Genomic DNA, 13,009 nt, shown 5'->3' on the forward strand with positions numbered 1-13,009 from the left:
TCGGCATCTTCATCTTGAGGTAGGCGTAGTGGGGGACTGCCATGAACTTGGCCAGAGCAGGCCGGTCAAGCAGTGCATGGTAGGGGCTCTCAAGGTCCACCACTTCAAACCAAACTGGCTCTCGGCGGAAGTGATTCTTGTCTCCGAAGAGGACATCAATCTGGGTCTTGCCGATTGGCGAGCAGGAAAGGCCATGAACTATGCCATGGAATACAGTCCGACTGGGGATGAGCTGCTTCTGCTTGATTCCCAACTTCTCCATTGTGTCATGGTACAAGATATTGATGCTGCTGCCGCCATCTATCAGGATTCTGGAGAAACGGGCGGCCCGCCTCTCCGTTGCAAGGGTCGCTTCTAGGACCAGGGCATACGAACCAGGGGAAGGCATCACTTCCGGGTGGTCGGCCCTGCTCCAACTGATAGGCTTCTCGGACCAATGCATGAACTCTGGAGTGTTGGTGGCCACTGCTTGCACTTCTTGTTGTTGTTGCCGTCTGCTGCGTCTGTCGTCGGCCACGCTGGTGAACACAACATATGCTCCGTGTTCCTCAGAGTGCTCGTCTCGTATGGCACCGACTGGTCGGGCCGCCGGCTGCTGGGGCTAAGGAGGCGGCGGTCCGGCAGGCGGAGGAGGCAGGAGTCCATCTCCCTTGGCGATTCTGGTGAGCCAGTGACACTTTCGAGTGGTGTGGTTGGATGACTTCGCACCACTATGGAACTTGCATGGTGCATCTAAGGTTTGCTCGTAAGAAAAGGCAGGCAACCAATTGGATTTGCCGCCCTTCTGCCGCTTGGGGGCCGGCTGTCTTTCTGGCTGCTGATCCTCAACCGTTGCCACCTGTCGGCTGGTGGAAGCCGGTTGGGTGGCCTTCCGCTTGTTATCACCTGGTTGCTGTCGCCAACTGGTGTCACCAGCCGGAATCCGAGGGGCCTGAGGTGCCACCTTGCCGGACGCATCAACCAGAATTTTCCGCCTTCATGGAGGAGTCGGTCGTGGCGTGCTTGTCGGCAATGACCAGCAGCTCATCAAGGGTTTCGGGCTCGTCGCAGAGGAGTCGGTGCTTGAGGAGGGTGCCCTCTCGGCACCCGGTAGTGAAGTACTCGATCGCTTGCCCCTCATGCACGCCTTCGCAGGAATTGCGCAGCTCGGTCCAGCGCGTGAGGTAGTCGCGAGTTGACTCCGTGGGCCCTTGGACGCACAAGGAGAGCTGTCGGGGCTTGGGAGTCCGCTTGTAGGTGCTGGTGAAGTTGCGGATGAAGACCTCAGTGAAATCAACCCAGCTGTTGATGTTGCGGGGCTTCAGGCTGTTGAGCCACGTCCGGGCAGTGCCTTGAAGCATGAGCGGGACGTATTTCACGGCAACGTGCTTGTTGCCGTTTGCTATACTGACGGCCGTGGAGTAGTCGACCAGCCAGTCCTCCGGCTTCATGGAGCCGGTGTACTTGGGTGTGTCTCGCGGGAGGGTGAACCCCTTGGGGAAGGGCTCATCTCGGATTCGGGGGCCGAAACAGGGGGGCCCAGCGCATCTTCTTCTTCAAGTGCCAGGGATCAGTTGAGATGATCGATCCGATGGCGAGCATCATTCTCTCCGACTCCCTCTCGACGGCCAAGGCGCCCGGCGAGTGTCGGATGCGTGACAGGAGGCGGAGTGGGGTACCTTGCTCCACGAGGCGGGGGAGGCAACAGGTCGCCTCGCCATGCACGAGGGCGGCTGTCCTCGTCCCGCTCGATGGAGAGGTGCGTCCGACTGCGGTTGGCAGCCGACTCGTTGCCCTTTCCTCCGCGGGCGCCACCAGTCAGCGTCCGGGAGGTCTCCCCATGATCTTGGCGTGGGGGAGGCTCGTTGTTTCGTCGGGCTGGGACTTCAGCATGGCAGGCGGCCTCGTGCTGCGCGGCAGCCGCGTCTAGGAGCTGCTGGACTCACTCAGTCATGTGGCGGCGCTCGTCGTCGTCGTATTTGTCCAACTCATCTGTTACCGCCTGGGCGGCCCGGATGTTCTCCGCAGGCGTGGCGTAGACGGGGCGCTCCACCCCGAACATGCTGGCGATGGTCGCACCATGCTGCCGAACTGTGCCGAGGCGGCTAGGCCCCTCGGGAGCCGGCGTGCCGCCTACGGCCCGGTCCATCTCGCGCCGGTAGGTGTCCGAAAGCCGGCGCATGATGGCCAGGTGGCCAGCATTTTCGAGAAGCTAGAGGTGGCGTGCCTCCAGCGCTTTAGTGTCCGCGCCCTCAGGGATGGGCGCCGTGAGGTCATGCAGAGTGGCTCGAGGGGATCTTGAGCACGCCCGTCCGAGTGCTCTTCACTGTTGATGACAAGTACCTCTGTGACGGTGCTCCCGCCACTGTACTCGCGAGGAGGCGGCTCATCATAGACCACCACGCTGGTGGGGAACGCGTCGAGCGACGCCGTGTCAGAGTCGACGATCATCGGATCGGTCGAGCCGACGGACTCCAGGTCCACAGCAGACTCGCTGGTGACATGCAGCTGGTCGAGGAAGCTGACGAGGCGGCTCTCAGGGCAGCTAGTGCTCGCGTCGGAGGCCGGCTCGTCGGAGAGGTCGATCTCGCCGACAAGGTCGGCGAGGCAGCTCGCCGCGCAGGCGATCTCCGCGACATGCAGCGCGTCAGGGCTGACGCCGTCGGGCGTGCTGGGCTGGCTTCGCTCGCCAGGAAGGAACAGGGTTCCCGTCCAGAGCAGATCTCCGAGAGACGGTGCACCTCGCCCCATGGTGGGCGCCAAATGTCGGGGGTTGGGTGCGACATATGCCAATGGATGGCTTATCATGGTGGGAGCGAGTACAACATCGCCGGTGCCTGGAAGCAGGATAAGGCGTAGACACGAACGCCTGCGTACTTTACCCAGGTTCGGGGCTCTCCTAGGAGATAACACCCCTAGTCCTGCTCTGCGGGGTCTTCGCATGATCACTAAGGCACAAGTGATACAATGGTGCTCCTTGAGCTGTGTGCTAGAGGCAGAAGGAGGCAAGGCTAGCCCTCTTCCTGCTCTAGGGGAGTGGCTAGTTCTAATGGAGTGGGAACCGTTTACATGGGTGACCTGGGGGGGTTTATATAGGCCTACCCCCCAGGGGTACAATGGTAATTCGTCCGGGTGCTGGGCCTGGCTGTCAGTGTCTCCAGCCTCCGGCTTCTCCGCAGATTGTTGGGGCCGCCGCCTGGTGGGCCCCATCGGCTGGTTGGTGGCTGCTTACTGTAGCCGTGTCATTGGTGACGGGGGCTTGGTCATCTTAGCGTTGCTACAGTCCCGCCGCCTGGCGAGAGGCCACTGTAGACACACCTGGTCTTATCAGCTTAATGGTGTGCTCGCCTCGGGACAAGGGACGGCCGCCTGCTGGAGGCCGGCCCCTCCCGAATCCATCTGGTCGTGCTTCCGCCGTCTTCCTTGGGGTCACTGCCCGATAGGGCCCGCCTCCGGTAGGCTGTATCGACAGGCCGTCGTGGGGAACAGGGCTCTGCCTGCCCGGAGTGACGTCAGGGTAGATACGACACAGTGCTCCGTCGTGCGGAGATCTCCATCTGTACGGAGCACTGTAGCCACGCCCGTCTCGAGCGTTGGAGGCGACGTGCTTCACTATAGCCATGCTTTGACTTGTACTCTCGATGGGGGCTTGGCCGCACGGTAGTAGTGAGGTGGCCGCTGTTGGGGAACGTTGCAGAAAACAAAAATTTTCCTACTCGTTTCACCAAGATCATCTAGGAGTTCATCTAGCAACGAGTCATTGGATGCATCTACGTACCTTGTAGATCGCGAGCGGAAGCGTTCAAAGAACGGGGATGATGTAGTCGAACACGACGTGATCCAAATCACCGGAGATCCTAGCACCGAACGGACGGCACCTCCGCGTTCAACACACGTACGGAACAGCCACGTCTCCTCCTTCTTGATCCAGCAAGGGAGGGAGGAGAGGTTGAGGGAGATGGCACCAGCAGCAGCACGACGGCGTGGTGTTGATGGAGCTGCAGTACTCCGGCAGAGCTTCGCTAAGCGCTATGGAGTTGGAGGAGGTGTTGGGGAGGGAGAAGGAGGCAACCAAAGGCCAAGGACTCAAGGTATGAGGTCCCTCCTCTCCCCACTATATATAGGGGTGCCAAGGGGGGGTGGTGCGCAGCCTAGGAGATCCAATCTCCTAGGGCCGGCGGCCAAGGGGAGGTTTCCCTCCCCCCCAAGGCACCTAGGAGGTGCCTTAACCCCCTAGGACTCTTTCCCCTTGGAAACCCTAGGCGCATGGGCTTAGTGGGGCTGGTGCCCTTGGCCCAAGCAGGCCAAGGCGCACCCCCTACAGCCCATGTGGCCCCCGGGGATGGGTGGCCCCACCCGGTGGGCCCCCGGGACCCCTCCGGTGGTCCCGGTACAATACCGATAACCCCGAAACTTGTCCCGATGCCCGAAACAGGACTTCCCATATATAAATCTTTACCTCCGGACCATTCCGGAACTCCTCGTGACGTCCGGGATCTCATCCGGGACTCCGAACAACATTCGGGTCACTGCATATACATATCCCTACAACCCTAGCGTAACCGAACCTTAAGTGTGTAGACCCTACGGGTTCGGGAGACAAGCAGACATGACCGAGACGACTCTCCGGTCAATAACCAACAGCGGGATCTGGATACCCATGTTGGCTCCCACATGCTCCACGATGATCTCATCGGATGAACCACGATGTCGAGGATTCTATCAACCCCGTATGCTATTCCCTTTGTCTATCGATATGTTACTTGCCCGAGATTCGATCGTCGGTATCCCAATACCTCGTTCAATCTCGTTACCGGCAAGTCACTTTACTCGTACCGTAATGCATGATCCCGTGACCAGACACTTGGTCACTCTGAGCTCATTATGATGATGCATTACCGAGTGGGCCCAGTGATACCTCTCCGTCATACGGAGTGACAAATCCCAGTCTTGATCCATGTCACCCAACAGACACTTTCGGAGATACCCGTAGTCTACCTTTATAGTCACCCAGTTACGTTGTGACGTTTGGCATACCCAAAGCACTCCTACGGTATCCGGGAGTTACACGATCTCATGGTCTAAGGAAAAGATACTTTGACATTGCAAAACTCTAGCAAACGAACTATACGATCTTGTGCTATGTTTAGGATTGGGTCTCGTCCATCACATCATTCTCCTAATGATGTGATCTCGTTATCAATGACATCCAGTGTCCATAGTCAGGAAATCATGACTATCTGTTGATCAACGAGCTAGTCAACTAGAGGCTCACTAGGGACATGTTGATGTCTGTTATTCACACATGCATTACGATTTCCGGATAACACAATTATAGCATGAATAAAGACAATTATCATGAACAAGGAAATATAATAATAATGCTTTTATTATTGCCTCTAGGGCATATTTCCAACAGTCTCCCACTTGCACTAGAGTCAATAATCTAGTTACATTGTGATGAATCGAACACCCATGGAATTCTGGTGTTGATCATGTTTTGCTCTAGGGAGAGGTTTAGTCAACGGATCTGCTACATTCAGGTCCGTATGTACTTTACAAATCTCTATGTCTCCATCTTGAACATTTTCACGAATGGAGTTGAAGCGACGCTTGATGTGCCTTGTCTTCTTGTGAAACCTGGGCTCCTTGGCAAGTGCAATAGCTCCAGTGTTGTCACAGAAGAGCTTGATCGGCCCCGACGCATTGGGTATGACTCCTAGGTCGGTGATGAACTCCTTCACCCATATTGCTTCATGTGCTGCCTCCGAGGCTGCCATGTACTCCGCTTCACATGTAGATCCCGCCACGACGCTTTGCTTGCAACTGCACCAGCTTACTGCCCCACCATTCAAAATATACACGTATCCGGTTTGTGACTTAGAGTCATCCAGATCTGTGTCGAAGCTAGCGTCGACGTAACCCTTTACGACGAGCTCTTCGTCACCTCCATAAACGAGAAACATTTCCTTAGTCCTTTTCAGGTACTTCAGGATATTCTTGACCGCTGTCCAGTGTTCCTTGCCGGGATTACTTTGGTACCTTCCTACCAAACTGACGGCAAGGTTTACATCAGGTCTGGTACACAGCATGGCATACATAATAGAACCTATGGCTGAGGCATAGGGGATGACGCTCATCTCTTCTATATCTTCTGCCGTGGTCGGACATTGAGCTGAGCTCAATTTCACACCTTGTAACACAGGCAAGAACCCTTTCTTGGATTGATCCATATTGAACTTTTTCAATATCTTATCAAGGTATGTGCTTTGTGAAAGACCTATGAGGCGTCTTGATCTATCTCTATAGATTTTGATGCCTAATATATAAGCAGCTTCTCCAAGGTCCTTCATTGAAAAACTTTTATTCAAGTAGGCCTTGATGCTGTCCAAGAGTTCTATATCATTTCCCATCAAAAGTATGTCATCTACATATAATATGAGAAATGCTACAGAGCTCCCACTCACTTTCTTGTAAACGCAGGCTTCTCCATAAGTCTGTGTAAACCCAAACGCTTTGATCATCTCATCAAAGCGAATGTTCCAACTCCGAGATGCTTGCACCAGCCCATAAATCGAGCGTTGGAGCTTGCACACTTTGTCAGCATTCTTAGGATCGACAAAACCTTCCGGCTGCATCATATACAATTCTTCCTTAAGGAAACCATTAAGGAATGCCGTTTTGACGTCCATTTGCCATATTTCGTAATCATAGAATGCGGCAATTGCTAACATGATTCGGACGGACTTCAGCTTCGCTACCGGTGAGAAAGTCTCATCGTAGTCAACCCCTTGAACTTGTCGATAACCCTTAGCGACAAGCCGAGCTTTATAGATGGTCACATTACCATCCGCGTCTGTCTTCTTCTTAAAGATCCATTTATTTTCTATGGCTCGCCGCTCAACGGGCAAGTCAGTCAAAGTCCATACTTTGTTTTCATACATGGATCCTATCTCGGATTTCATGGCTTCTAGCCATTTGTCGGAATCTGGTCCCGCCATCGCTTCTTCATAGTTCGAAGGTTCACCGTTGTCTAACAACATGATTTCCAAGACAGGGTTGCCGTACCACTCTGGTGCGGAACGTGTCCTTGTGGACCTTCGAATTTCAGTAGGAGCTTGATCAGAAGTATCTTGATCATTATCATTAACTTCCTCTCTAGTCGGTGCTGGCACCTCAGGAACATTTTCTTGAGTTGCGCCATTTTCCGGTTCAAGAGGTAATACTTCATCAAGCTCTACTTTCCTCCCACTTACTTCTTTCGAGAGAAACTCTTTCTCCAGAAAGGACCCATTCTTGGCAACAAAGATCTTGCCTTCGGATCTGAGGTAGAAGGTGTACCCAATAGTTTCTTTTGGGTATCCTATGAAGACGCATTTTTCCGATTTGGGTTCGAGCTTTTCAGGTTGAAGTTTCTTGACATAAGCATCGCATCCCCAAACTTTTAGAAACGACAGCTTAGGTTTCTTCCCAAACCATAATTCATACGGTGTCGTCTCAACGGATTTCGACGGAGCCCTATTTAAAGTGAATGCGGCAGTCTCTAAAGCATAGCCCCAGAAGGAAAGCGGTAAATCGGTAAGAGACATCATAGATCGCACCATATCTAACAGAGTGCGATTACGACGTTCGGACACACCATTACGCTGAGGTGTTCCAGGCGGCGTGAGTTGTGAAACTATTCCACATTTTCTTAAGTGTGCCCCAAACTCGTGACTCAAGTATTCTCCTCCACGATCTGATCGTAGAAACTTGATTTTCCTGTCACGTTGATTTTCAACCTCACTCTGAAATTCCTTGAACTTTTCAAAGGTTTCAGACTTGTGTTTCATTAAGTAGATATACCCATACCTACTTAAATCATCAGTGAGGGTGAGAACATAACGATAGCCACCGCGAGCCTCAACACTCATTGGACCGCACACATCAGTATGTATGATTTCCAATAAGTCGGTTGCTCGCTCCATTGTTCCTGAGAACGGAGTCTTGGTCATTTTACCCATAAGGCATGGTTCGCACGTGTCAAATGATTCATAATCAAGAGACTCTAAAAGTCCATCAGCATGGAGCTTCTTCATGCGTTTAACACCTATGTGACCAAGGCGGCAGTGCCACAAGTATGTGGGACTATCATTATCAACCTTACTTCTTTTGGTACTCACATTATGAATATGTGTAGCATCACGTTCGAGATTCATAAGGAATAAACCATTCACCATAGGAGCATGACCATAAAACATATCTCTCATAAAAATGGAACAACCATTATTCTCAGATTTAAAAGAGTAGCCATCTCGAATTAAACGAGATCCCGATACAATGTTCATGCTCAAAGCTGGCACTAAATAACAATTATTAAGGTTTAAAACTAATCCCGAAGGGAGATGCAGAGGTAGCGTGCCGACGGCGATCACATTGACCTTGGAACCATTCCCGACGCGCATCGTCACCTCGTCCTTTGCCAGTTTCCGCTTATTCCGCAGCCCCTGCTTTGAGTTACAAATGTGAGCAACTGCACCGGTATCAAATACCCAGGAGCTACTACGGGCACTAGTAAGGTACACATCAATTACATGTATATCACATATACCTTTTGTTTTGCCGGCCTTCTTATCCGCTAAGTACTTAGGGCAGTTCCGCTTCCAGTGACCGCTTCCCTTGCAATAAAAGCACTCAGTCTCGGGCTTGGGTCCATTCTTTGGCTTCTTCCCAGCAGCTTGCTTGCCGGGCGCGGCAACCTCCTTGCCGTCCTTCTTGAAGTTCTTTTTACCCTTGCCTTTCTTGAACTTAGTGGTTTTATTGACCATCAACACTTGATGTTCCTTTCTGACTTCTACCTCTGCTGATTTCAGCATAGCAAATACTTCAGGAATGGTCTTTTCCATCCCCTGCATATTGAAGTTCATCACAAAGCTCTTGTAGCTTGGTGGAAGCGACTGGAGGATTCTGTCAATGACCGCATCATCCGGGAGATTAACTCCCAGCTGAGTCAAGCGGTTATGCAACCCAGACATAGTGAGTATGTGCTCACTGACAGAACTGTTTTCCTCCATCTTACAGCTGAAGAATTTGTCGGAGACTTCATATCTCTCGACCCGGGCATGAGCTTGGAAAACCATTTTCAGCTCTTCGAACATCTCATATGCTCCATGTCTCTCAAAACGCTTTTGGAGCCCCGGCTCTAGGCTGTAAAGCATGCCGCACTGAACGAGGGAGTAGTCATCGAAACGTGCCTGCCAAGCGTTCATAACATCTTGTTCTGCAGGGAGAACGGGTGCGTCACCAAGCGGTGCTTGTAGGACATAATCTTTCTTGGCAGCTATGAGGATGATCCTCAGGTTCCGGACCCAGTCCGTATAGTTGCTGCCATCGTCTTTCAGCTTAGTTTTCTCTAGGAACGCGTTGAAGTTGAGGACTACGTTGGCCATTTGATCTACAAGACATATTGCAAAGATTTTAGACTAAGTTCATGATAATTAAGTTCAACTAATCAAATTATTAGTGAACTCCCACTTAGATTAGACATCCCTCTGGTCATCTAAGTATTACATGATCCGAGTTAAACTAGACCGTGTCCGATCATCACGTGAGACGGACTAGTCAACATCGGTGAACATCTTCATGTTGATCGTATCTTCTATACGACTCATGCTCGACCTTTCGGTCTTCTGTGTTCCGAGGCCATGTCTGTACATGCTAGGCTCGTCAAGTCAACCTAAGTGTTTGCATGTGTAAATCTGTCTTACACCCGTTGTATGTGAACGTCTGAATAAAACACCCGATCATCACGTGGTGTTTTGAAACAGCGAACTGTCGCAACGGTGCACAGTTAGGGGGAACACTTCTTGAAATTATTGTGAGGGATCATCTTATTTACTACCGTCGTTCTAAGTAAACAAGATGCAAAACATGATAAACATCACATGCAATCAAATAATAAACGTGACATGATATGGCCAATATCACATAGCTCCTTTGATCTCCATCTTGGGGCTCCATGATCATCTTGTCACCGGCTTGACACCATGATCTCCATCATCATGATCTCCATCATCGTGTCTCCATGAAGTTGCTCGCCAACTATTACTTCTACTACTATGGCTAACGCGTTTAGCAATAAAGTAAAGTAATTTACATGGCGTTTCTTGATGACACGCAGGTCATATAAAAGAATAAAGACAACTCCTATGGCTCCTGCCGGTTGTCATACTCATCGACATGCAAGTCGTGAATCCTATTACAATAGCATGAACATCTCATACATCACATATAGATCATTCATCATTCATCACAACTTTGGCCATATCATATCACAAACCACTTGCTGCAAAAACAAGTTAGACGTCCTCTAATTGTTGTTGCAAGTTTTACGTGGCTGAATTAGGGTTCTAGCAAGAACGTTTTCTTACCTACGTTAAAGCCACAACGTGATTTGTCAACTTCTATTTACCCTTCATAAGGACCCTGTTCATCGATTCCGCTCCAACTAAAGTAGGAGAGACAGACACCCGCCAGCCACCTTATGCAACTAGTGCATGTTAGTCGGTGGAACCGGTCTCACGTAAGCGTACGTGTAAGGTTGGTCCGGGCCGCTTCATCCCACAATACCGCTGAAGCAAGAAAGGACTAGTAACGGCAAGAAAGTTGACAAATCTACGCCCACAACAAATTGTGTTCTACTCGCGCAAGAAGAACTACGCATAGACCTAGCTCATGATGCCACTGTTGGGGAACGTTGCAGAAAACAAAAATTTTCCTACTCGTTTCACCAAGATCATCTAGGAGTTCATCTAGCAACGAGTCATTGGATGCATCTACATACCTTGTAGATCGCGAGCGGAAGCGTTCAAAGAACGGGGATGATGTAGTCGAACACGACGTGATCCAAATCACCGGAGATCCTAGCACCGAACGGACGGCACCTCCGCGTTCAACACACGTACGGAACAGCCACGTCTCCTCCTTCTTGATCCAGCAAGGGAGGGAGGAGAGGTTGAGGGAGATGGCACCAGCAGCAGCACGACGGCGTGGTGTTGATGGAGCTGCAGTACTCCGGCAGAGCTTCGCTAAGCGCTATGGAGTTGGAGGAGGTGTTGGGGAGGGAGAAGGAGGCAACCAAAGGCCAAGGACTCAAGGTATGAGGTCCCTCCTCTCCCCCACTATATATAGGGGTGCCAAGGGGGGTGGTGCGCAGCCTAGGAGATCCAATCTCCTAGGGGCGGCGGCCAAGGGGAGGTTTCCCTCCCCCCCAAGGCACCTAGGAGGTGCCTTAACCCCCTAGGACTCTTTCCCCCTTGGAAACCCTAGGCGCATGGGCCTAGTGGGGCTGGTGCCCTTGGCCCAAGCAGGCCAAGGCGCACCCCCTACAGCCCATGTGGCCCCCGGGGATGGGTGGCCCCACCCGGTGGGCCCCCGGGACCCCTCCGGTGGTCCCGGTACAATACCGATAACCCCGAAACTTGTCCCGATGCCCGAAACAGGACTTCCCATATATAAATCTTTACCTCCGGACCATTCCGGAACTCCTCGTGACGTCCGGGATCTCATCCGGGACTCCGAACAACATTCGGGTTACTGCATATACATATCCCTACAACCCTAGCGTAACCGAACCTTAAGTGTGTAGACCCTACGGGTTCGGGAGACAAGCAGACATGACCGAGACGACTCTCCGGTCAATAACCAACAGCGGGATCTGGATACCCATGTTGGCTCCCACATGCTCCACGATGATCTCATCGGATGAACCACGATGTCGAGGATTCTATCAACCCCGTATGCTATTCCCTTTGTCTATCGATATGTTACTTGCCCGAGATTCGATCGTCGGTATCCCAATACCTCGTTCAATCTCGTTACCGGCAAGTCACTTTACTCGTACCGTAATGCATGATCCCGTGACCAGACACTTGGTCACTCTGAGCTCATTATGATGATGCATTACCGAGTGGGCCCAGTGATACCTCTCCGTCATACGGAGTGACAAATCCCAGTCTTGATCCATGTCACCCAACAGACACTTTCGGAGATACCCGTAGTCTACCTTTATAGTCACCCAGTTACGTTGTGACGTTTGGCATACCCAAAGCACTCCTACGGTATCCGGGAGTTACACGATCTCATGGTCTAAGGAAAAGATACTTTGACATTGCAAAACTCTAGCAAACGAACTATACGATCTTGTGCTATGTTTAGGATTGGGTCTCGTCCATCACATCATTCTCCTAATGATGTGATCTCGTTATCAATGACATCCAGTGTCCATAGTCAGGAAATCATGACTATCTGTTGATCAACGAGCTAGTCAACTAGAGGCTCACTAGGGACATGTTGATGTCTATTATTCACACATGCATTACGATTTTCGGATAACACAATTATAGCATGAATAAAGACAATTATCATGAACAAGGAAATATAATAATAATGCTTTTATTATTGCCTCTAGGGCATATTTCCAACAGCCGCCTGCCCGTTGCTGCCCTCTTTGGAGGGCGGCCGCCAGGAGCCGGTCACTCGAAGCGCCGTAGACTTGGGTTGGCCGCCCTCTGGCAGCCGGCCGCTGAGCCAGCCGGTCCCAGAGGGCGGAGCTTCAGCTTGGGGTCCAGCTAGGCGGAGCTGGCCCAAAGTCTTGATAAATCGAGGGACTCGGGTGAGCCTACCCGTGGCCCATTACTCCGACACACACGTTCTTGACTCTCCGGTAGAAACTTTGGGGCACTCTTTGAAATACTTTTATGTTGGTTGGATGAATCTGAGATTGTGTGATGCATATCGTATAATCATGCCCACGGATACTTGAGGTGACAATGGAGTATCTAGGTGACATTAGGGTTTTGGTTGATTTGTATCTTAAGGTGTTATTCTAGTACGAACTCTTTTATAGATTGATCCGAAAGAATAACTTTGAGGTGGTTTCGTACCCTACCATAATCTCTACGTTTGTTCTCCGCTATTAGTGACTTCGGAGTGACTCTTTGTTGCATGTTGAGGACTTGTTATATGATCTATCTATGTTATTATTGTTGAG

Source organism: Triticum aestivum, chromosome 5B, assembly GCF_018294505.1.
Source record: "Triticum aestivum cultivar Chinese Spring chromosome 5B, IWGSC CS RefSeq v2.1, whole genome shotgun sequence".
NCBI classification, from domain to species: domain Eukaryota; kingdom Viridiplantae; phylum Streptophyta; class Magnoliopsida; order Poales; family Poaceae; genus Triticum; species Triticum aestivum.